At 37.0% G+C, this 23,975-nt stretch overlaps 1 protein-coding gene across 4 annotated transcripts in view; it reads left to right on the forward strand.

The window, feature by feature from the left end:
• IL7 (interleukin 7) overlaps positions 1 to 23,975 on the forward strand; it is a 1,281,407-nt gene that overhangs the window by 288,057 nt on the left and 969,375 nt on the right. The gene's annotated exons all lie outside the window — the stretch shown is intronic.

Raw genomic sequence — 23,975 nt, forward strand, 5'->3', positions numbered from 1 at the left:
AAATTAACTTTCTTGGGTGGCATAAGCCAGGAAACCTTGCTGGCTAGGTTTACTTAGGCCCTTGGGCCGATAGCCTAGTTCCTACCTATGAACCTATGAACCTATATATATATATATTGGCATTTCTCAATAGTGCAAGAGGAAGGCAAATATCTGCATACAGAATTTCTTTATGCAGAATATGTTGTCTCGTATTCAGGTTGCAGACAAGTTGCTCAGAATGAGGTTAAGTAAAGCATAAAGGTCAGAAGGTTAGGAAAGCTTCCACTTTGAGGGGGTGAAAGTGAATACACACACAAGGCAGGGTCCATTATTAATCGAAGCACCCAAAGACTGTTCACCAGTTGTAGAAAATATAGAAGTAGACACAGAGGACTTAACTGGAAAATCAAAGATCGCAACACTTCCATTGTCTCTATGGAGCTCTCATGTCTTAACAGCAATATAAACCATACAAAGTATAAAAGCAAGTTTAAACAAAAGCAGCATTTAAAAACATAGTTACAATATATAAGCTGAGATTCCATGTAGGAGCATATTTTTTATTTCTAAAGTGCACACAAAATCTGGACTTTGGGTGCTACATTCCATTTGATTTTCCATTCCAGCAAGCTGCATACCGGTGCCATGTTTACTTTGAACAGGCTGTCCTTAAGTAAATTTTGATGACAGAGGCGGATGATGAGTGAAGGCTCCTACTGTAATGTACCAGCTTAAAGAAGGACTGGTTGAGTGAAAGTTTTTGTCTTAAAAAAATTTGATTGCACAATGTATACTTTACTTTCCATTTCTACTTGCCTTACAGAATTGCATGGAATACAGTGATGAGAATTACAAATGACTCCTTGGCAAACCTAAAGTCTTTTTTTTTTCTTTTTTTTGACATACTCTGATCAAATGGGGTAGAATACAGAGCCAAAAAAACTCTGGTAGAAGAAATCAGTAATGTCTTTTTCTGCAATGAAGAGTCCAACATTTATACTGTATAAAGCTTATGTGGTCTGATTGCATATATTAGCTGAGTTGTAGGCAGGGTCACTATTTTATGCATACGAAAATATACGTAATGCAATCCCAGACATTCTTGGTAAGCAGCTAATTCCAGAGGTAAACCTTCTTAATTAAAGAACAAACAAAGTCCCACGTTTCCACTGCTTCATACCTTTCATAATAATTTCAGACAGAGAGAAGAAAGTAATATTTGCTGGAATCATTTTTCAAGAAATGTGTTGTGAATAAGATTTGAGTTCATTTCCCAGTAAACACTCAGATAGTTGCCCAAAATGCCCATATTCTGCTGTTTTCTGTACAATCATTAGTATATTTAGTAGTGAGATGGTGTAGAAGATATATTCTGTATTTACTCCACTCATGGGTTTACGGGAATTTTATGAGGCATTTCTTCCCTATTGGGGAGAATATCCACATTCTTAATACAGTAGTTCATAAACATGGTCACACGAAGAACTAAAGAACAAGTATCAGGCATCATGAATTTAGCTGGATGATCCAGAGTGGCAGCAGATTATTAAAACTTTTCTAAAGAATCATATCATATCGGCATATTGTGTTTCTCCATTTTCATGTTTAGGAATTCCTGATGATAATTGTTATGACTTTTAGCTTTTGTTTCATAATGAAATGAAGTCAACTTAAAATACTCCTTAAAATATTCAACCTTCATGTTTACAGGGGTACATGGGGGATAAAAATGGACTTTTTAATTGAAACACCAAATTTTAGATGTTTTCCATTATTATTTTACATTTGTGAAGAATTTTGTAATTTTGCATTTATATATATTTAGTTTTACATAAACATTTATTTTGTATTCAATTAATGATGCAGAATCTTGATTGTATGTGCTGTACCATAATCAATTATGTTTAGTCAGTAATTATGGTTAAAAGTCATCTAAGGTACATATTTGATGCAACTTAAAGGAACATGTATGTTTTTTGTTTAATTAATTTTGCTACTGAAGTGAAAAGCACAATCCAGTGAAGGAAAACAGTAAAAGTTTGATCAGTCTATAGAATAAATATCATCGATAAGATCTGAGGAACCAACTCTCTTCAGGCATCCAGATTTAATATACTGATGGGAGCTACTAAAAGGATTTGCTTGTACTCTAGACTGTAGAATAAGGGAACTGTCAGTAAGGGCATGACAGAGAATTTGTGCTGTGTGAAAGATACCAGGATGTGAAGAAATTATACATTCTAGAATACTTTCTCTACCAGAAAACCTGTCTATTCGTATTATGATGGCCCTTCTACCACAAGCTAGTAATCAAGGATCCTTAATTCCTCACCACTGGCACTGGTGAGAGATGGTCACTAAAAACAGGAATGGATTTATACAGTATTTTAAGATACAGCTGTCTGCATCAAGCACAATTTCCCTCAAGAGCACACTAAGAACATGTTGCAGACCTGGGACTGGATTCTCTGTCTCTCTAGATCCCAAACAAGACTCACTTTGGGGCAATGTGTCCCAGTTCCAAGTAGCTGACACACCCACACCTGGGTATTTGATTTTCGCACACAGACACACTCCTGGGAAGATTGGTATAGATTTAGTAGCTGTACACCTCCTGCCCAAACTATAAGGTAACCACACTGCAAAAAGTCAACCACTCTAAGGCTGTTACAAGGGTATCCAATTATGCTGAGTAAAATGAATACTAATAAAAATGGTAAAGTGTAACCAAAGCAGAAAGGCTTTTCGAAGTGGCCAAGGTGTCACTAAAATACAAAATTAAGCACTCAAAAGATATTAAAATTATTCTCTAAAAGACCAGCCACAATGAAAGGTATAAACATATTTAGTTTGTTTGTTTGTTTGTGTCTTTCGGCTTTTCATGGTTAGGGGTCACCACAGCGGTACTCCGGTCCGCTAATGATTGGTATAAACATATTTAGTAATAAATAATAAAATAGAAAACATAAGAATACTAAATATCTAAGCACAGTAAACACCAGAGTTTCAATCACAGGAGAAATAAAAATAAGACATTTGGACAGATTAAAACAGTTGCAGCAAAACACTACTTAACTTAGCTTGCTGTATTTCCTGACTGTCTAAATAATAACTACATCAAGGCAAGATTAGATGCTGTGATGCTTACTTCCACAAGGCAAGGGGATCCCCTTCAGAAAGCCAAAATCCCACTTATCCGACTTCCAAAAGACCGAGAAGAAAAATCCAAAATCCCAGAAGACCGACCACCCGGAACACTGACAAATCACTAAAGGTAAGTAACTGCTCACCCAACCTGCAAACACATTAAAATGGAAGCAAAGAAACCCACTCATGTGGGGGGCTTTGCCCCCACACCCCTCTAACTAAATATACCAACTACGTGATTGCACTGCAGCAGAGTTAAGGGGAAAAAGTCAGCAGGCTGGCCAAGTGGTTACTTACCGATAGTGATCTGTTGGTGTTCCAAGTGGTTGGTCGTCTGGGATTTCAGTTTTTTGCCTCATTCTTTTGGATTTTGGGTAAGTGGAATTTCGATTTTCTGAAGGGGACCCAGGCAAGGTGATGAGCCTTTAACTAACTGAACTAACTCAACTGCACTGACTATGATAAGTGACTTAGATTTTTATATCAGGTTCCAAAGAAAATAGAACAAAACAAACTGCTGTGAGATCTCCATCCACTCAATGCTGGTTATAGAATTACATCACATTTAATCACCTGATTCTGGTACAATACTCACTCAGAGCTTTGCTAAGAACTGTTGCAGTATCTGAAAGCTATAGAGCAATTTAAAATAAACTACTCTTCCGTTCCAGAATTCTTCGTTTAAACATAAACATTAAATCAGTTACAGTAACACTGTTAATACATTTTTAACACAATCATCCGTACAAATCAGTATGCTAGTCAAACAACACAAAATTACTTACAAAACTTCAACTAACTATACTGGTATATGTTACACATGCACTGCCCTATTCTCCCTGGCACTGATGGCAATACCTCACGTCATCACACTTTCATAGGGCATTAGCTTATTAGGCCAAAAGAGCTGAGGTTTTCCTGACAGAAGATACATGTATCATGAGTTCACCTGATACTTAATTCATCTGGTAGAACGATTTTGTACTAAATATTATTTGAAGCAAAGTGGATTGTGTCTTTTGCTAATGATTTTGACTGTTCTGCTAGCACATCAAACCCAGTCACCCTTAATAACTTGTTTTCATGAAGCAGAGAATATAAAGCTATAAACTTTTATATCGGAAAGTGGTGATTGTGGTTCATGCTTTCTGACATTCTTTAAAATGCTTTGCCACCCTACCTCGTTGCCACCCTACCTGCACATTGTGCCATCTTATTTTGTCTGTACAGTCTAAAACTGAATAAAATAACCTTCTTTTCCTTGTGATGACATGGCTTAAGCTGTGATTTGAGTATCCTCAGAATGGCAATGATGTATAAACCTAACAATGTCCACATTTATTCTAGTTTGTTACATACAAACCTTACATTCAGGTCTAGGAACTTTAGCCCTCTTTGAATAGATAAAAACGGATATCAACTCCACGCATTGGTAATAAAAACATGTATGAAGTAAGAAGTGAGATCCAGAAATATAATATTTTAAACTGAGGCCTTATGTACTATACTTCAAAGTTGGGGAAGGGGCTTTTGAAACCAGTGCCTTTTTTGCAGTTACATATATCATAAAAAATAAGTTCCATGATCTAGGTAGTCAGTTATGTGGAGATATGTAGAAATCAATGTGATCAGGGTTTTTTAAATATACAGTAGTAATAAGAATAGCACATAGCTTCCAGTATATGCATTTTCGTTCAAAGTTGCTTCAACCAGCTGAAACAAACTGGTCAAATGTTCAGCCTGATGCAACATACAAAGTGTGCTTTTAGCAGGGGATAAAGCCCCACAGCACCTCCAATAGGGGGTCCTGACACAGTTGCACCCCATGTAGGAGCTTTACCCCAATGTCACCTAACTTCCTTTTCTATGTATAAGAACTCACTGTTTGCACAGGCAAATGGAAAAGGCTGCACACTCTGAATCACTGCTCACAAATTCAATCCCCAATACCAGTGATGCCTGACAGGAAAAGTGATCACAGAGCTCAACACTGAGAAAAATAAACCAGTGGGTTAATCCTTATCCACTTTACACTTTTCTCTTTCCTTGACTTCATATTTTACTCCTATTTGTCTATCTCTTCAAGGGCTTATTTTTACATACCCAACTCAAAATAAACATTTCTTCCTCATCCTTAACCATTTAATTCCTCCAACTTTCTTGATTTTTATTATCTTGTAAAAGGCACTAATATTCTCTATTATACCATGATCCCCCCAAAACGTGCACGCTGATTGGCCAGCGTGCCCATTGTAAATCGAGTTATACTAATGGAAAAAGGTCCGGTCGCCCGGACTTTTCCATTAGTATAACTCGATTTTAAACTGTCTGCTATGTTAAATGGGTTTAACATAGCGAGACAGCTTTAAAATAAGCAACGGAGATCTCCGTTGCTTATTTTAAAGCTGTCTCACTATGTTAAACCCATTTAACATAGCGAGGCAGTGTTTAAAAACGGAGAAAGCAAGATCTCCGTTGCTTTTAGTTCGCTATGTTAAATGAGTTTAACATAGCGAAACAGTTTTAAATTAAGCAACGGAGATGTTCGTTGCTTATTTTAAAACTGTCTGCTATGTTAAACTCATTTAACATAGCGAAACACTAAAAAGCAACGGAGATCTTGCTTTCTCCGTTTGCTCACAACTCTGATGTACTGCGCGGCGCAGTACATCAGAACCTGCCGGATGCCAGACATCTGCGGAAGGGCAGTAAACAGGCATTATACTATGCCATTATTTAAGAAAAGTAATAGTTTCTTTTCTTAAATAATGTCATGATAATAGCAATAACCACTTCTGGGTGTGGGTAATGCTAAATTTACCCACGGTTGGCTTTGTTTGGTCCTCGGGCTCCCTCGGGACCAAACCACGCCAACCGTGGGTAAATTTAGCATTACCCACACCCAGGCATGGGTTATTGCTATATTCTTACCCCTTGCAAACTGTTTCTACCTCTCTTCTAGCTCTGTGACAAACATCTTTTCATCAGCTGTCAGAGTACCAATATAATTTATATCCTCACTCAACTTTTGCAGAGAGATAGAGAGAGAGTGAATGTACCCCAAGCAAACAGATGAATGAAGGCCTTCCTTGTCTGCTGTCTTCTCCTATTGAATAAACACAGCTTCCATGTATTTTTGTTCATTTTCCTTTGATTTTGTTCCATTCTTCAGTATTTTCTCAAGTCTTGTGTAAGCACCATATACTCATTTCTGCAATGCCAGCATTTAGCAGCCACCTCCTTCCCTTCTTCTTCTTATAAATTAATATATGAATCCAAATATGCAATACCTTGATTACTAATTTCATAGGTGAACTTAAGATAATATGTTGTTAATTATATTTATTAATTACATATATTAATTTAACAAAGGATGGGTTCTCATCTAGAGTATATAGAAAAAGTACATTTTCGAATGATTACTTGTTTTACAATAGTGAACATCCACCCCACATATTTAAAAACATTGTCAAAGGACAATGTATTCGAGGAGCAAGGATGTCATCTAGCAAAGAATCAATGGAAATGGAAATTAAATTTATTAGTGATTTATTTGTAAATAGAGGTTATCCTATTAAAATGATTAAGGACACGATAAAATATGTGGTAAACAAATGGGGAAATATGTATCAACCTATATTGGGTAAAATTTTAGAAGTTAATAAAACAAGTAATATCACTCAGAACAACATGAATAGAGTATGTGTCATCACATATACCCCATATAGTAATGTGATCAAGGAAATAATTAGTAGATATTGGGACGTTATTACAGTAGTGGATACACACAAAACTCTTTTGGGTAGTTTTCCCAGAATAGTTTACAAAACGGGTCCCAACATCAAAAGATTGTTAGAAGGAGGGAATTACAAGAAGATAGGAAAACAACAAGAGAAGATTACAACAAAGAGATGTGAAAGATGTAATCAATGCAAATATATTTATACTAGTGCAGATGTTCGCCTGGGTGATGTAAATAGGAGAGTTATTAGAAGTATAGGTGGAAACTGCAGTAGTAAGCACATAGTGTATTTAGCTTTATGTCAGATATGTTCAGCCTATTATATAGGCAAAACAGAAAGGCAGCTATAAAAGTGGATCTATGAACATTACTACAGAATTCAGAAGAAAGATAGCAAAAATGCGTTATATCGTCACATCAAGGAATATGGGGAGAATCACACTTTTTTATTTTTTATTATAGATCAGGAGCAAGACATCATATATGGTGGTGATTGGAAAACAAGATTAGCCTGTAAGGAAAGCAAATGGCAGATACTCACTGATTCTACTAGGAGTCCAGGTATCAATGAATATATAAGTATCAAACCTTTTTTGGTATTGGACTCTTAAGTATAAATCAATTAATATATTACCAAAACACATAATTATACATAGTAATTCAGGTATACATAAGTTATGTTTTAGCAGTTGCAGTTTTTTATAAAATAAGTCATAGTACACCAAAATTGTTGCAAATATTAATTTTATTTAAATATTTCATACATATGTATTTATATTTTATATTTTATATATTTATATTAATATTTATATTTATATATGTATATATGTTACATTCATATATTTAAGCGCCAGTAACATTTTATATTGAGATTTTAAGAATTCAAGTACTATCATTAATTTTAAAGCTTTGTATATTTATGATCAATAGCTGGTGATATTGTTTGAATCTGTTGCAGTGCATAAAGGTACAAGCAGAAAAGAAAGTCAAAATGTTATTTTAAGCATTCATATTTTAAGTATCCACATTTTTCAGCACTGAGAATAGTATGTTTCCTCTGTTATAGTGAATACTATGTTCCTTTAAGAGATGATTATAGTATTGGCGCCAAAAAAGTTTTTTAAATGTTGGTTTTTGTCTTATTCACTAGTTCTGAAGAAGTCTGCGCTGAGCAGATGAAAGCGCTAAACTAGTGGATTATGGTTTATGTCAGTTCAAAGTTTGTTTTATCATCACAATAAAGAAGATTTTAGCAGTTGGCGTTATTTGTGGATACAACGATTGATTTGGAGATACTAGCTTTAACGGGCTGTGCTGTTGTGCTTTGCTGTTCCAGTTACGTGTTTCTGACTCAGCGTTTGCCATAAACCGGTGTTTTGGTTTTATTCGTTGGCGATTTTCATTCATTTCCTGTACATATTTACTTTTTTTTTCATTTCTTCATTTATCTCTTTTACTGCAAAATTCATGACAATTATAAACCGAATGTTACTCATTAGAAATAATTGTTTTAAACATGCATTCATTTCAGTTTCTTTGCTTAGCCAACCATTTATCAGGATTCTAATTTTAATATTCTTATATACTGACTTACATAGTTTTTTTATTCATATATCACAATTATATTCTTCCATTGTTTGCTATCACGTTTTATGCTCTATTGAACCAAATGCCTTATTTAAATCAGCCACCACTAATTTTGTTTCTAGTTGTAGTTTCTTAATAGCATCCAACATTTCTCTAATTATTATTAATAATTCTGGCTTTCTTTTCCTTTAATCCCATAAATGCCTTCTTCCATAATGTAATTCAATGTATATTCTAATTTCTTTTTGTATTGTCTTCATAAATACCTTATAATCCCCACTGTTCAGCATTGCTGGCCTCCAGTTTTTAATTTCATTCCTCTCCCCTTTTCTCCATAAAGATCGCATAACCCTCCTACAAATTTATATGTAACAAATGTCATCATTTAACCACTCATTAAATATTTCTACCAAAAGTTAATTCTACCATTGTATCAAATTCTTTACATTAAATATCCTGTACCATCTGGTCCAACTGCTGAACTTATATTTATTTCCTTCATTACTTTCTCTATCTCCATAATCATAATTTGTTTTTCCAATCCTCAGTTCATTTCTTCTGTAAATTGCTTCACCATCCAGTTATTTTTTCTTTGTTTCATTTTTTCCATCTTTTTAACATACTGCACTACAATATTCATAATACTCATTTGTTTTCTTTCAGCTTCTCTATCTTCCTTTTTTATTTCTCTGATGCCACTATCTTGCTTTACTTTTTCATCTCAAATATGGCGATACTTCTTGCTTTTCTCCTTGTAGAAATATTTTTCCTTATATAATAGATTCTTAATTTTTTCTTGCTTTTTCTGATATATTTTTTTTCCTTTCTAAAATATTCCCTTTCATTCCTATCCAGATTTTATAAAACATTTGTTCTATATTCCTTTTTATCTGTTTGTCTTTTTTTCTATTCTCACAAATTAAATACATTCTTTTATATTTCTCTTTAAAAATTATCCACCATTCTGATCAATTATTATAAAAACCTGTCGTAGTCAAATGATCTTTCTATAACATTATTCTATCTTTTTGACCTTTCTCAATCCAGTCCTTTTTATTAATTTTCTTTATTCCTTTCACAGTGTTGGTTACATTTCTTGTAATCATTTTAAATAGAGTTGCTTGCTACTGAGATTTGTCTGCATACATCAACTGGACATAAGCTGATTTAAGTATATTTCCTGCATTTTATTGTGGTTTTATAATTTGGACTGATTCCTCAGATCTAGCTCTGTTGAAACTGTCTTGTGTGTATCTCTGAAGCTCTGCACTAGTTGCTAAACTGCTTTGAAATTCCTTTAAGTGTTAATTAGCTTGGGGGTTTCTGATAACATTAAAACCTGTGTTGGTTACATTTCTTGTAATCATTTTAAATAGAGTTGCTTGCTACTGAGATTTGTCTGCATACATCAACTGGACATAAGCTGATTTAAGTATATTTCCTGCATTTTATTGTGGTTTTATAATTTGGACTGATTCCTCAGATCTAGCTCTGTTGAAACTGTCTTGTGTGTATTTCTGAAGCTCTGCACTAGTTGCTAAACTGCTTTGAAATTCCTTTAAGTGTTAATTAGCTTGGAGGGTTGCTGATAACATTAAAACCTGTGTTGGTTACATTTCTTGTAATCATTTTAAATAGAGTTGCTTGCTACTGAGATTTGTCTGCATACATCAACTGGACATAAGCTGACTTAAGTATATTTCTTGCATTTTATTGTGGTTTTATAATTTGACTGATTTCAGATGTAGTAGCTCTGTTGAAAACTTAAGTATATTTCCTGCATTTTATTGTGGTTTTATAATTTGGACTGATTCCTCAGATCTAGCTCTGTTGAAACTGTCTTGTGTGTATCTCTGAAGCTCTGCACTAGTTGCTAAACTGCTTTGAAATTCCTTTAAGTGTTAATTAGCTTGGGGGGTTTCTGATAACATTAAAACCTGTGTTGGTTACATTTCTTGTAATCATTTTAAATAGAGTTGCTTGCTACTGAGATTTGTCTGCATACATCAACTGGACATAAGCTGATTTAAGTATATTTCCTGCATTTTATTGTGGTTTTATAATTTGGACTGATTCCTCAGATCTAGCTCTGTTGAAACTGTCTTGTGTGTATTTCTGAAGCTCTGCACTAGTTGCTAAACTGCTTTGAAATTCCTTTAAGTGTTAATTAGCTTGGGGGGTTTCTGATAACATTAAAACCTGTGTTGGTTACATTTCTTGTAATCATTTTAAATAGAGTTGCTTGCTACTGAGATTTGTCTGCATACATCAACTGGACATAAGCTGATTTAAGTATATTTCCTGCATTTTATTGTGGTTTTATAATTTGGACTGATTCCTCAGATGTAGCTCTGTTGAAACTGTCTTGTGTGTATCTCTGAAGCTCTGCACTAGTTGCTAAACTGCTTTGAAATTCCTTTAAGTGTTAATTAGCTTGGGGGGTTTCTGATAACATTAAAACATGTGTTGGTTACATTTCTTGTAATCATTGTAAATAGAGTTGCTTGCTACTGAGATTTGTCTGCATACATCAACTGGACATAAGCTGCTTTAAGTATATTTCCTGCATTTTATTGTGGTTTTATAATTTGGACTGATTCCTCAGATCTAGCTCTGTTGAAACTGTCTTCCCCACCCCCCCTCCCTGTTCTTGGTAGTAGTTTAAATTTGGTGGCTTTTGCAGTGCCCGCCCCACTGTAGATTTGATCTAGGACAATCCCCCAGTCCCATCTCTTTACCGCATTCTAATAAACCCTTTCTGCACTTGCTTTTAGTCCTTTTTAATTTAATTACTTTTTTTCAAACTGTGTGTGGACTAATATTGCTACATACTCAAGTGTGCCAGCTTGCACTGCATGTGAATTGTTTTTACTACTGTTTTTGCTACTTTTCTGAAAAAAAAAAAAATTCTGCTTTTACTGTATTTGTATTTCTTCCTAATTTATTTTGCTTTTGCGTCATCTTAAAAGTACTCAGTTGTATTTATTACTTCTTGGTGCAACTCATTCTAAGCCTTTTAGTTTAAGCACTTGGGCTTCAGACCAGTTGTTTTACATTAAGAAGGTTTGTGGTTTGCACTGTAGTGGCAGGACAGGTAGCTTACATCCTTCTAAGTTGGGAACTGCTGATTGAGGGCTCAGTGTCAGTTATTCTAAAAGTGTATTAATTCTGGTTTAAGCACTTGGGCTTCAGGCCAGTTATTTTACATTAAAAGGGTTCGTGGTCTGCACTCTTGTGGGAGGAGAGGCTGGACTCTGCCCTTCTGAGCTGGGAATTTCTGGTTAAAGGCTTATAGTGCCTGCATATTTGAACTGCTTCTTACTGAAATTGGTACACCTTATTTGCTGTAGCGTAGACTAGATCCAGGCCTGCTGAATCTAGTTTGTTTGTATAACTTAAGCACTAATCCAGGCATTCTTCAAAGTATTCAATTGTATTTATTACTGCTTGGTAGAAACTTGATTAAAGTGTAGCTATCATTTTAAGTCTTTTGGATTAAGCAATTGGGCTTCAGACCAGTTGTTTTACATTAGGAAGGTTTGTGGCCTGCACTGTGGTGGGAGGACAGGTGGCTTACATCCTTCTAAGTTGGGAACTGCTGATTGAGGGCTCAGTGTCTGTTATTCTAAAAGTGTATTAGTTCTGGTTTAAGCACTTGGGCTTCAGGCCAGTTATTTTACATTAAGAAGGTTCGTGGTCTGCACTCTTGTGGGAGGAGAGGCTGGACTCTGCCCTTCTGAGCTGGGAATTTCTGGTTAAAGGCTTATAGTGCCTGCATATTTCAACTGTTTCTTACTGTAATTGGTACACCTTGTTTGCTGTAGTCCTCTCTTAAAACCTAGTTGCCTTGTGGTTTTGGCGTCCTTTCAGGCTTGTTGGCTGTTGGTGAAGCACCCACCAAGAGGAGAAAACGCTGAGAGAAGAAAGGAGCCACTTTTGAGATTTTAAGTATTTTCCTCTGTTTATTTGCTAAGTTTTTCTGCATAGTTGCCTAGTTTGAGCATTTTCTGGCTTGTTAAACTTGATTTCTGCATTAGTAGCTGTATTTAGAGCACAACCAAAAGCTGTTTACTGAATTTCCTGTTTGCACTTAATTTTAAAATCGTTTTTTTCTCAAAACTTGCATATTTTCTGTCTTTGGCCTAGCACTCTTGTGTGGGGGTCATTTACTGTACTGTTATAACTGGATATTACTTGTGTACCTCTGCTATCTCTGAAAAAACAAAAACAAAAAACAATCTTGCTTTTTTCCCACTTTTCTGAGATTTAAAAAAGTTCAGTTACAGGCTTGCTGTTCTTGAACTGTTTGTAAGTTTCTGTGATGCCATTTTTGTTTGGGCTAAAGGAAAGTCTCTCTGTTGATCAGTGGCAGTGAAAAACATTGAGCAGCTTCCCTGCCCCCCGTGGGAGTGGTTACTGACTTGAAACTGTAGTTTTATTGGCCATTTTGGGTCAATTCCTGGCTCTTTCCAGCCCCTGCTATCAAGCACGCTTTAGCGCGGAGTTGCCACTAGAGCAGCATCGGGCAGCACTGGTTTAACAAGGTTAAACTTTTTCTGGCTCCATAAAGTCTGTTCTTCATTTTTTCCCTTAGAACTGCTCTACTAGTAATCTAACAGTATATCCCTTAACTAAAATGCGCAGCACTTGTTCCTAAAAGCTTTTTTTTCTCCAAAAAAAAAAAGCTCAGCACTTGTCTTAAAAGCATCTTCTTTTCAGGTTTAGCACTTCTGTATTATACAAAGTCCCTCACTAGTGAACCCCCCCCCCAGGAGTACCCACTTCCTTACTAAGTCCTCTCTTATTCAGTTACACCCCTAACTTCTTAATTTCTCTAGCATGTCGAAGGGCCAGATGCTGGCGTCCTCTCCTGTCCAGTTGGTGAATCTGGGAATATTGAGGCAATGTTACAATTTCCTCATGTACACAGACAACCCTCTCCTCCTCCCACATAACACAAATACTTGCGAGAGATGCAGCTATTTGGCCAAACTGGAGGCTGAGCTCTCTCAACTCAGGACTGGCAAGACCAGACAGGAGGAGAAGGCAACTACACACACCACAAAACCAGTCTCACATAAAGCTATCACAACAATGAATCAAACACATAAACACACAAAGACATACTCGGAGACTCTGAGCAAAAATTTACCTAAACAGCAGAGGCCTCCAAAGCAGACACCCAAGCAACTGCCACCTCATGACACACCACAGGCAACACATAAACCACAAAATCAGTGTGCAAAGCAGTCACAGCCCTTAAGGCCAAATACAACACCAAACATACTTGTCATAGGTGACTCCATAGTCAGACACACTGACGTCCCACTCACCAGGCTGAATAAGGAGAGGGTCACAGTAAGCTGCCTATCGGCGCTAGAATCCGCCACATAACACAAGCACTCAGGTCACTCCACAGCAAGTACAAATATGACACAGTCATTGTCCATGCTGGTGTGAACGACCTGAGACGTACCTCCCTGGACTACATGAAAAGAGACATAGAGGAGCTCTCTGATTATGCAGCCCAGTCAGGTATGACCCTGACCCTGAGCAGTATCCTTCCTTCACCAAGAATGTTGCCACAACATAGAGACAAGATGATCAGCTTTAACAATTGGCTTAATTTCTGGTGTCATTCAAAGGGGATCCAGTGTCTGTCTGCCTGGGATGACATGCTTGACAAGCCACGCTGCTTCGCAAGGGATGGCTTGCACCTGTCACCCCTGGGATTCCGGATATTAGCTAAGGCTCTTGCCAACCCCATAGTGCCTTTTTTAGGCAAGGCTCAAATTCTAAACCTACCACCCTAGAAAACAAAAATGGGAAGAAACTAAGGGTAATGCTGCTCAATGCCAGAAGTCTAAATCTCAAAATGCACACACTCGAGGCCCTTCTCAGTATGGAGAACATCGATGTCTGTGCTGTAACTGAAACCTGGTTCAAGGCTCCTGAGAGCACCCCGGCACTATCAGGTTTTACCTCATATCATGCGTTCCGGCCCCAAAACCCAGACCACACCACAAAAGGAGGGGGTGTATCCATATTCATCAAGGATACCCACACCTCCAGGTTGGTGGCAATGCACGAAGCATCGGAAACCATCCAGGTGCAATTAACCATAGGCAAAACTGCTCTACAATTTGTAGCATGCTACAGGCCACCCTTTCAAACTCAGGAACCCCACACAGCCTTCCTGAAGACACTGGAGGGTATAAATGTATCTCCAAACACCATTATATTGGGTGACTTCAACTACCCGAATATAGACTGGGAACATTACTCAAGCCCCAACTTTTTAGCCCAAAGGTTCCTGGAGTTCATAAATTCAAATGCCATGGAACAACTAGTCACCATTCCCACAAGAGGAGAAAACATACTAGATCTCATCATCACAAACATGGGGACAAAATGCTCCACACTGGAAGTATATCCCTCATTGGTGAGATCAGATCATAAACTAATCTCACTGGAAATCCACATCCCGCCCCCACCCCAAACAAAAAAGACCACAGTGAAGAACTTCTCTAAAGCAAACTTCACACTACTCAAGACTGGTGTGGTATCCTTCAAGGCCCCCGAGCCAGTGGAAACCACAACCCAAGCTGCGGAAGCCCTTACAAATGCCTTCTACGAACACCTCCAGGACTGCATGGATCAGGCAATCCCTAATAAAACCAAAAATCTTTCCACCAAGGGCAAACGTCCAGTCTGGTGGACCCCAGCCATAAACAAACTTTACAATAAGAGGAGAAAGCTGTTACATGATAGAGCAAAATCCATAAAAGAGAAGACACCCTTGATCATTATTAGTAAAAAAATATGAGCACTCATAAAATCATCCAAGGCCAACTTTGAGAGCAAAATTGCCATAGATTCAAAAGACAATCATAAGGCCTTCTTCAGCTATGTTAGAAACCTGGGTGAAATCTCCCAGATATGCTCAGAATTAGTCCAAAATGATACAAAAATCACTGAACCCACAGACATTGCCAACATACTGGCAGACAGGTTCAGTGCAAACTTCACCCCCCTCTCCCCCCCAAAAGGAGAGATAACTATCCCAGCGGAGTGTAGCCTCCCAGACATCTCAAATGCGCAGGTAAAAGCTGCTCTCTCTAAATCTAAAAACACAGCATCAATGGGACCGGATGGTGTCCCCAGCTGTGTGCTACATGAACTCAATGAGGAACTAAACCCGTACATAAGGCAGCTGTTTAATCTTAGCCTTACCACAGGATACGTGCCCAAGGAGTGGCGTACGGCAACTGTGGTCCCACTCCACAAAGGCGGTGCCTCTACGGACCCTGGTAATTACCGCCCCATAAGCTTAACAAGCCTGGTCTGCAAAGCTATGGAGAGGATCATAATGGAACTCATAAACAAAGACATAGGGGACTTGCAGACATTGGACCCGACCCAGTTTGGCTTTGTCAAGGGCAGATCATGCCTTTTGAACTTGGTCGACTTCTTCGAAACAGTCACCAAGGCCATTGATGAGGGAAAGGCAGTCCATACAGCCTACCTTGACCTTGCAAAAGCTTTCGACACAATACCCCACTCAGGTATTATAGAGAAACTTACCAGCTTAAATGTAAACCCATATGTCACAAGATGGGTTGCAAACTGGCTAAAGGACAGAACCCACAGGGTTATAGTTGCTGGCACCATGTCAGACTCCAAGCTGGTCACAAGTGGTGTCCCACAGGGCTCAGTCCTTGGCCCCCTGTTGTTCGGCATCTACTTCTCAGAAGTACAGGCAAACATAGGAGGACTATGGCTGACAAAGTTTGCAGATGACTGCAAACTGGGCGCCATAGTGGAAAGTACATCGGACACAGATATCCTTCAGAGGGGTCTCACGGAAACTGATAGCTGGTGCCAGAGCCATGGCCTGAAGTTAAATGCCAAAAAATGTATAGTCATACCCTTCGGGAAAAACAAGGTAACCCCAAGCTACCATATAGGTGGCAATCCACTAAGCACAGAAGAGGTTATCAGGGACCTGGGGACCCAGGTTGACAGTGGCCTTTCTTTTGACACTCACATTGCTAAAGTGGTTAGAAAAACCTTCTACATTGCCCACCTGATCATGAAGGGATTCACATCCAGATCAACTGAGGTCATTGTTCCCCTGTATTCTTCACTTATCAGACCAATGATCGAGTACAATGCCCCATTCGGGATGTATCTCACCCGACACCTGCAGCAATTGGAGAGACCCCAAAAGTTCCTCACCAAAAGGATAAAGGGATTCCAGAATCTGTCATATGCTGCCAGACTGAAGAAACTCCAGCTCTATTCAGTCACATACCGTCTGCTCAGAGGTGACCTGTGCCTGACATACAAGGCCATGTCCAACCCGGAATTAATGGACATGCTCCACCTCAAAAAATCCAAATCTACCAGATCCACTAGAGCAAGCGACTTAAACCTTAGCACGGATATAAATAAGACATGCTGGAGGGATAGATTTGTCACTCAGAGACTCCCTATGCTGTGGAATAAAATCCCGGTCCATGTGAGGCAGAGCACCTCGCTGGCTCTGTTCAAGAGAAATCTTGACCGGTGGATGGGAGATTGTAGGTTTACCCCGGGAATCATCTCTGTGTCACTGCTGGACAGAGGCACAACAAACTAATGGGCACAATATTTTTTAACATAAGGGGTGGCGTAAGCCACAAAACTTTGGGCTAGGCTTATAAATGCCTTAGGGCAGATAGCCTAGTATAAACCTATGAACCTATGAACCTATATGTTCTTTATTCTTGTCTACTTCTGTCCATACAACCAAATAATCCAAACATCATGTTTCTACTGCTTCCTGTATCACAAAAATAATATATTTCTGTTTTCAATTTTCCTCTTCTATATGCACTTTTATTCAAGTTCCATGACTCTAAATTCCCACATTTTATTATTTCTTCCATTATTTTCTTATCTGCTCTGTTTGCTTTTTTATGTCCCAAGTCAGAATTAAAATCTCCTGTTATTATTATATCTGTATTTACTATACTGTAGTTTAATATTTCTTGAAATAGTTTGACTCTTTCTTTACATATCACATAAGCATATCATGCTAGAAGTCTGCAAATTTTCTCTTCCCACCTAAGTCTACTACTGTTAATCTCCTTAATTTAAGTATAATCCAGATTTTTTATTCCATCTTGTATATTACAACAAGCCCTGATCGTGTTTCTCTACCCAAATTCAATATTATGCCTCCTAACCATAAAGTTTCTGTCTATTCTCATTCTTCTTTATTTATACCTCTAACATTTTATAACACTATTGAATCTACCTCACACATATTGTACCATTCTGACACCCCAATCCTTCTTACTGCATTCATTATACTATTAACTTTGAAATATACAATTCTAAGATTTTCATTCTCCTTAATTTGCAATAAATTAATTATTTATCCAATTTTCTTTCTTTTTTTACTTTTGAACTATATCCTCAAATTTTCTTTTCCTGTCTTTAACCTTTTTTCCAGTCAGACTTTTCTTTTTAACCATTTTCTGATCTATATCATCTCTATCAGTAACTTCTGCCCTAGTTTCCCTCCCCATTCCCTTTTTGCATATTAATCACATTTTTTCTTGAATTATGTCATTTCTTTCCGATTTATCTTTTTATTGATTATCTTGTTGTAATTGTTGTATATTATGTATCTCTGTTCTATTTTGTCTTCCTATATGATATTCTAAACTTTTCTCTTTCTCATAATCCATGCATAAATGTCCTGTTTGTTTACATTTCTAACACTTCTTTTCACAATTTCTGGCATCATGACTATTCTTCTCACATAAATAACATGTTTTATCACAGTTGCTCAGAAAACACTCTCTTTATTGCATGGATATATTAACTTTCTTTTTTCCTATTCTCCAAAAAACCTTCTGATACTTCTATAATCTCAAAGAAAATGTCACAATAAGACTCTTTTTAATCAAAATAAAAGCCCTTACCTCTTATGCATTGATTCCTAAAGGTACAGCAATCTCATCCCCTGTTTAATACCTATCCATTTCTGATTCTTCCTTACTCTGAATTCTTGCTACATGCTTCCTTCTTTCCATTTCTTCTGTTTTCTTTTTCTCCCTTTCTTTCTTATGCTCACCGACCACTTCTGCAAATGTCCTTTTCTTCGATTCTTATCTGTCTTCCATATTTCTTCTTTCCATTACATCTCCACATGATATATCTTTCCTTTCCTCTGGCTCACTCTGATTTACAAGTTCTTCTAACATATCATCCATCAACTCTCTCAAATTAAGTGTTGTAATAACATTTTCCTTCCATCGCTCCTCACCCCTCGAATCTCCAAGCGAGTGCTTTTTACAAAATGTCTTCCATGTCTTCTATTTGAGCTCCCTCTTGCTTCACTATGTCAATTCTTTCCATCTCCGATTCTGCAGATAACTCTGAGGAGTTGTCATTCACATCTGCTCCACATTCCTCTATCACCATGTTTTATATGCCATTTTCTTGGCTGCACTGCACTGGTAATGGAACAGTAGCTCTCATTCATTGGCTGCACACACCATGACTGTAGTGATAGGGGAAGTTCCCTGATGCATTCAGTAAATTTCCGCTAATAACTACCACCTCAGATCTCCCCTCAAGAGGCCACTAGCCTAGTGGGACTACTCTGGTCAACAAAGAATAAATGGTACTTACGTGTTATTGCAACCACAGAATTCGCGGCATTCTTGGCAGGAAGTTAGTTTAGTCATAATGGAACGTGGACGAGAATGCCGCAAATTCTGTTAAATTTAAAAGTTAATTGCTTTAAGTACAAAATGAATAGGAAGGTAACAAGTAAAAATAAAGTAAAATAAGCATAACTTGTATTTCTGTACGTATTAAGTGTTATACCCACCTATGAAACCCTGACAATTTCAGCAGTACAAACAAGATCAGTGAAATAAGAACTAATTTCAATCAATTCAAACAGCGATAGCTATTAAATTTCCACTACAAAAAATTCAGATAGCCAAGCAATAACTTACTTATGATTATAATACTGTCATTTATATATTTTCATTAAAACTATTTACATAAATTAAAAGTGTTGTAACTTCTTTTTTATACATAATAGTCCAATTAGAAAAGGTGTGCCTTAACTTATGAAAAGCAGATTTCTAGTGAGAGTGTGTAATACACTGTGGTCGCATTACAGTCATTCAACTACCTTTATTTTTTTTAAATTGCAATGTATTTCACTTTGCTTGTGTTTACTTCATGTGACTTGAAACATATGACAGCTGCTGCCTACTTTTGTTTTAAAACTGCAGACAACAATTACTTTCTATCATGTATATCTCTAACTGTTATGTATCTCACATTCCGGCAGGAGTACTGCTTGTATATGAGCCTTTTCTGTTGTTCAGAACGTAGTTGCAATAATACGTATGAATGAAATGACAGCATTCTCGGCAGCACGATGTTTCAGTTAAGAAGAGAATGTTGCCGAGAATGCTGTCAGTGCAGAACAGCTGTGGTTGCGCTAATATGTAAGTACCGAATAAATCAATAAAAATAAATAATGCTCCAGTTCATTGCAATCTCGGCCATGGATGATACAGATTTTATTTTCTGTTATTAGGTCACAAATAACCACTGCAAGAAAATACAACCTTTTCTGACAGTGCATTCATTCTGAGAAAATTGGTAGAGTGTACTGGTCAGGCCTGCAAACTTTGTGAGATTTTAAATGAAATCTGAGGGGAAGTTTTCAAAATCCTTGTTAAAATAGAATTTTGCAGAAAAAAAATTATAATGAATTTTCGGTGTTAACATTTTCACTAACAAATTCTTTACATCTCCTGACAAAATCTCTCTCTTCAGAAATGACATTAATGGCATCTGCATTAGAGGACTGCTAGTGCTTCATTCATTTAGAATGCACTTTATTATGCAGGATCTCTAGTATGTCATGGCCATGATCCCCCAAATAAAAGTCTTTTAAAGGTATCCTTAAGCATTTTAATAAACTCTGTATAGTCTGAAAAATACATTTTCCCCTCAAAGGTTAACCATAAAGGAAAGAGTTAACTAATTGTCTTGGGTGTACACTGGTCTCCATGAGGAAAGAATATCCCACAGTGTCTTTCTTATAGCGCATTGTGTTCAACTGATTACCATCAGTATATATTGTTCAATCTGGGTCTATATTAGATAAATGAAAATTTATCTTACCGAACGCTAACATGAGCTAAAATCCCAGAACCCAAAACCAGAATTGTGAGATCGCAGCACAGTGAAGATGGGAATATTTGCCCTTTCCTCACTGTAGTGTGATCTCGGAGTTGGAATATATATTTACCAGGGGGTGTGGGGGGTGCAGCCCCCCACAATTGCAGTTTTCAGTTCTGGGATTTTCGATAATGTCAGCATTCGTTAAGATAAACTTTTGTTTATCTAATATAGACCCTTCAATCTAAATATGAAATTTCACTCCTTTCCACAGTACAGTCGTAGTATATAACAACAATAAAAGCTACAAAAGATTAAACATATCCATAGCTTGCAACCAATAACTCATCGACATATAGACATTAAAGTTTAACTTATGAAAAACAATACTGTTTATTAGATATGACAACCTCCTCAAATCATAGCATAAATAGATTTGCATAGGAAGGGTCATTGTTATCCCCCACTCCCATCGGCTTAATCTGTAGATAAATCCTCTGATTAAACAAAGAAGTTGTATACTGCAATGCATTACAATAAGTCCACAACATATTCCAAAGAAATATGTGAGACAAAAAGGTATATACTGCTTGTAGTTCACCTTGATATTTTGTGTATTTGAACTATTCCTATGTAGCATGGTCAGGAAATATCGCCCTATAGCTATCGAGACATTGTTCAAAAACCACAGCACTGGACCTACTTCTTTAACAAGTCCTTCTCAAGAGGAGAAATAATAGCCCCTGCAGCCTTAAATACTGAGAAAGATGCATAAAGGTTACCACAAGGTATAGGCAATGTGTACACTTAGCGTCATTTTTCTGAGTCACTAGAAAGCATAAAAAATGTGGTAGAGATGTTCTTGAATACAGATGGTGTACACTTATTGTATGCATTAATAACAAAGTGTCAGTAAAGTTGCTTAGTATTCCCAAGATCCATTAATGCTTGAGAACGTTATCCTGCTAGCTGGATGTTACAAGTTCTTATGGACTTTGGGTAAAAGTCAGTGTGAATCTCATTACATCATCCCTAAAGGAGAATGTCATATATTCTTTGCTTGATTGGTTAAATAATTTAGTGAGGTACTATTTATTTCACCTTCATGTCCCGGGTATGAATCTCTTAAAGGCTTTGAGCAAAGGTACAAATTTTCTGGAAAGAGTGACCTTATTAAATATTACATTTTGAATGCTATTTTCCATATCCAAGTATGTGTAAATATCTACCAATCTATATCTATATTAAATATATATATATATATATATATATATATATATATATACACACACACACACACACACACACACACACACACACACACACACACACACACACTCACATACACACACACATGCACACACACACAAACACACACACACACACACACACACACACACACACACACACACACACACTCTTTTGTTGGGCTCATTGGTGTATATTCCTGGGCCTATTCAATGTAGTGTTAATAGTTTTTCATTTATCAAATTGTATTCTGTGTATTCCTATCCAGTCTGTAATTATCAAGACAGTATTACTGTGTTTTTCTACATGCAAATTGCTTAAACTTTTTAAACTTTTACCAGTTTTAATGGCTTGTTCACATAAATACAGAGGAGTAGATGAATTATACTCTTTCAGGTGAGTCATTTGGAAGTTTACTCTCCCTTTAAGAAAATAAGTCATCCTTAATCAGGTATCCTGTGTGCAGTTTTACACTGTTGGTTTTACATTGTAAATGTGATGATATTTAATACTAGCTTTGATTGTCAGTCTTGAAGTATGGTAAAATCCTTAACTGCTAGACTAAGAGAGCTGTTGTCAAGTCTTAAGCAATTTAGAAGGCTGTGCATTTGTAGAAAATGTTTGCATGATTTTCATTTAGCAACTAAATATTCATTTGTTAAATAACTTGAGGTGCGTGCTTGCCTGCAGTGATTAATACTATGTAACTGTTTCTGCTAATTAATGTAAATGATCTTATCTGGAATACTGATACAATATTGATATAAGAGAGATGAAGCTGGGCTTATCCATGCTTGTGAACAAGACCAGATGACAATACCTTAGAGCCGTGGTTCTTAAATTGATTCTATTCTTTTTTTTCAGATAGCATTTAGATTTTTTTTCCTTTGGCCAGATTATTCATTTCAGATTTGCTGTTTTTTTTTTTCTTTTAAATTGTTTAATTGTTACAAGTATAAATGAACTGGTCTTACCCAGCCATCTCAGCCTTTTTCAGTAATGACCAAAGCCAAAAAAGCATGAATAAATGAAAAAGAGGGGAGCATTCAAACTGTATGCAAAAAGTTAACATTGTGCAGGATTATGTCACTGAACATTGCCTTCTGGAGCTGTGACTGAGAACCCTTAACCACTCAGTCTTATTCACAGGTTCATATGTTCATAAGTCTTTACTAGGCTAATAACCACAAAGACCTTTTTAAACCTAGTCATACATCCCAAAAAGTTCTGGTGCCCTTGATAAGTATAAGCAGTGGCTTGGGAGATTAAACATTTACAAGCAGGGGCCTGGGAGATGAAAAATTTACAGGCTGCCATTGTCCATTAGAGACATAGGTGCCAAACCAGGGAGGAATTTCCTGTTCTTCATTCAATTGTACAAGTTACAGTTGAATTGGCTTAAGGAAGAACTCTGCTTCACATGGATGAGGAGCCTGTTCTGTAGATGGGGTAGTCTCTGGGATACATAACTGTCTTTCCAGCAGGTCCTATTTATATCTGGATAACTTTAGAAACTAAAACATTCCTCAAAAATAGGAACAAAGCCTGGACAAACTATCGTAAAAGCAAATCCCAAATAGATAAACAAATATACCTTCAACTATGCAACAAAGCCAAACAACTTATTAAAACAGACAAAATCGCCTACTACCAAAATATTCAGAATAAATATATAAACAACCCAAAAAAGTTCTGGGCTGCAGTCAACTCTGTATTACAACCAGGTAAGACAACCACCCCCACCCCCACCCCCAAAATAGTGAATAACCAAGACAATATCCCCATACAGTTCAACATATTCTTCATGGAAACTATCCACACCCTAGCTAACAACCAAATGAGCCCCAACAACCCCACCCCAACAAAAACACCCTCTTCACTATAAACAAATCTCATTCACCCCATCTTCACCTTCATCCCAGTGCCAACCAAGATCATATAAAAACTACTCCAAAAACTTAAACCAACCTCCACAGCCGCCAATATTTTACCAACAGAATATCTTCAATTAGCCGCTGAATCAATAGCCTATCCTGTCTCCATACTAATAAACAGATCTATCTCT

This window comes from Protopterus annectens, chromosome 3.part0 (assembly GCF_019279795.1).
Source record: "Protopterus annectens isolate FY-2018-M chromosome 3.part0, PAN1.0, whole genome shotgun sequence".
NCBI lineage: Eukaryota > Metazoa > Chordata > Ceratodontiformes > Protopteridae > Protopterus > Protopterus annectens.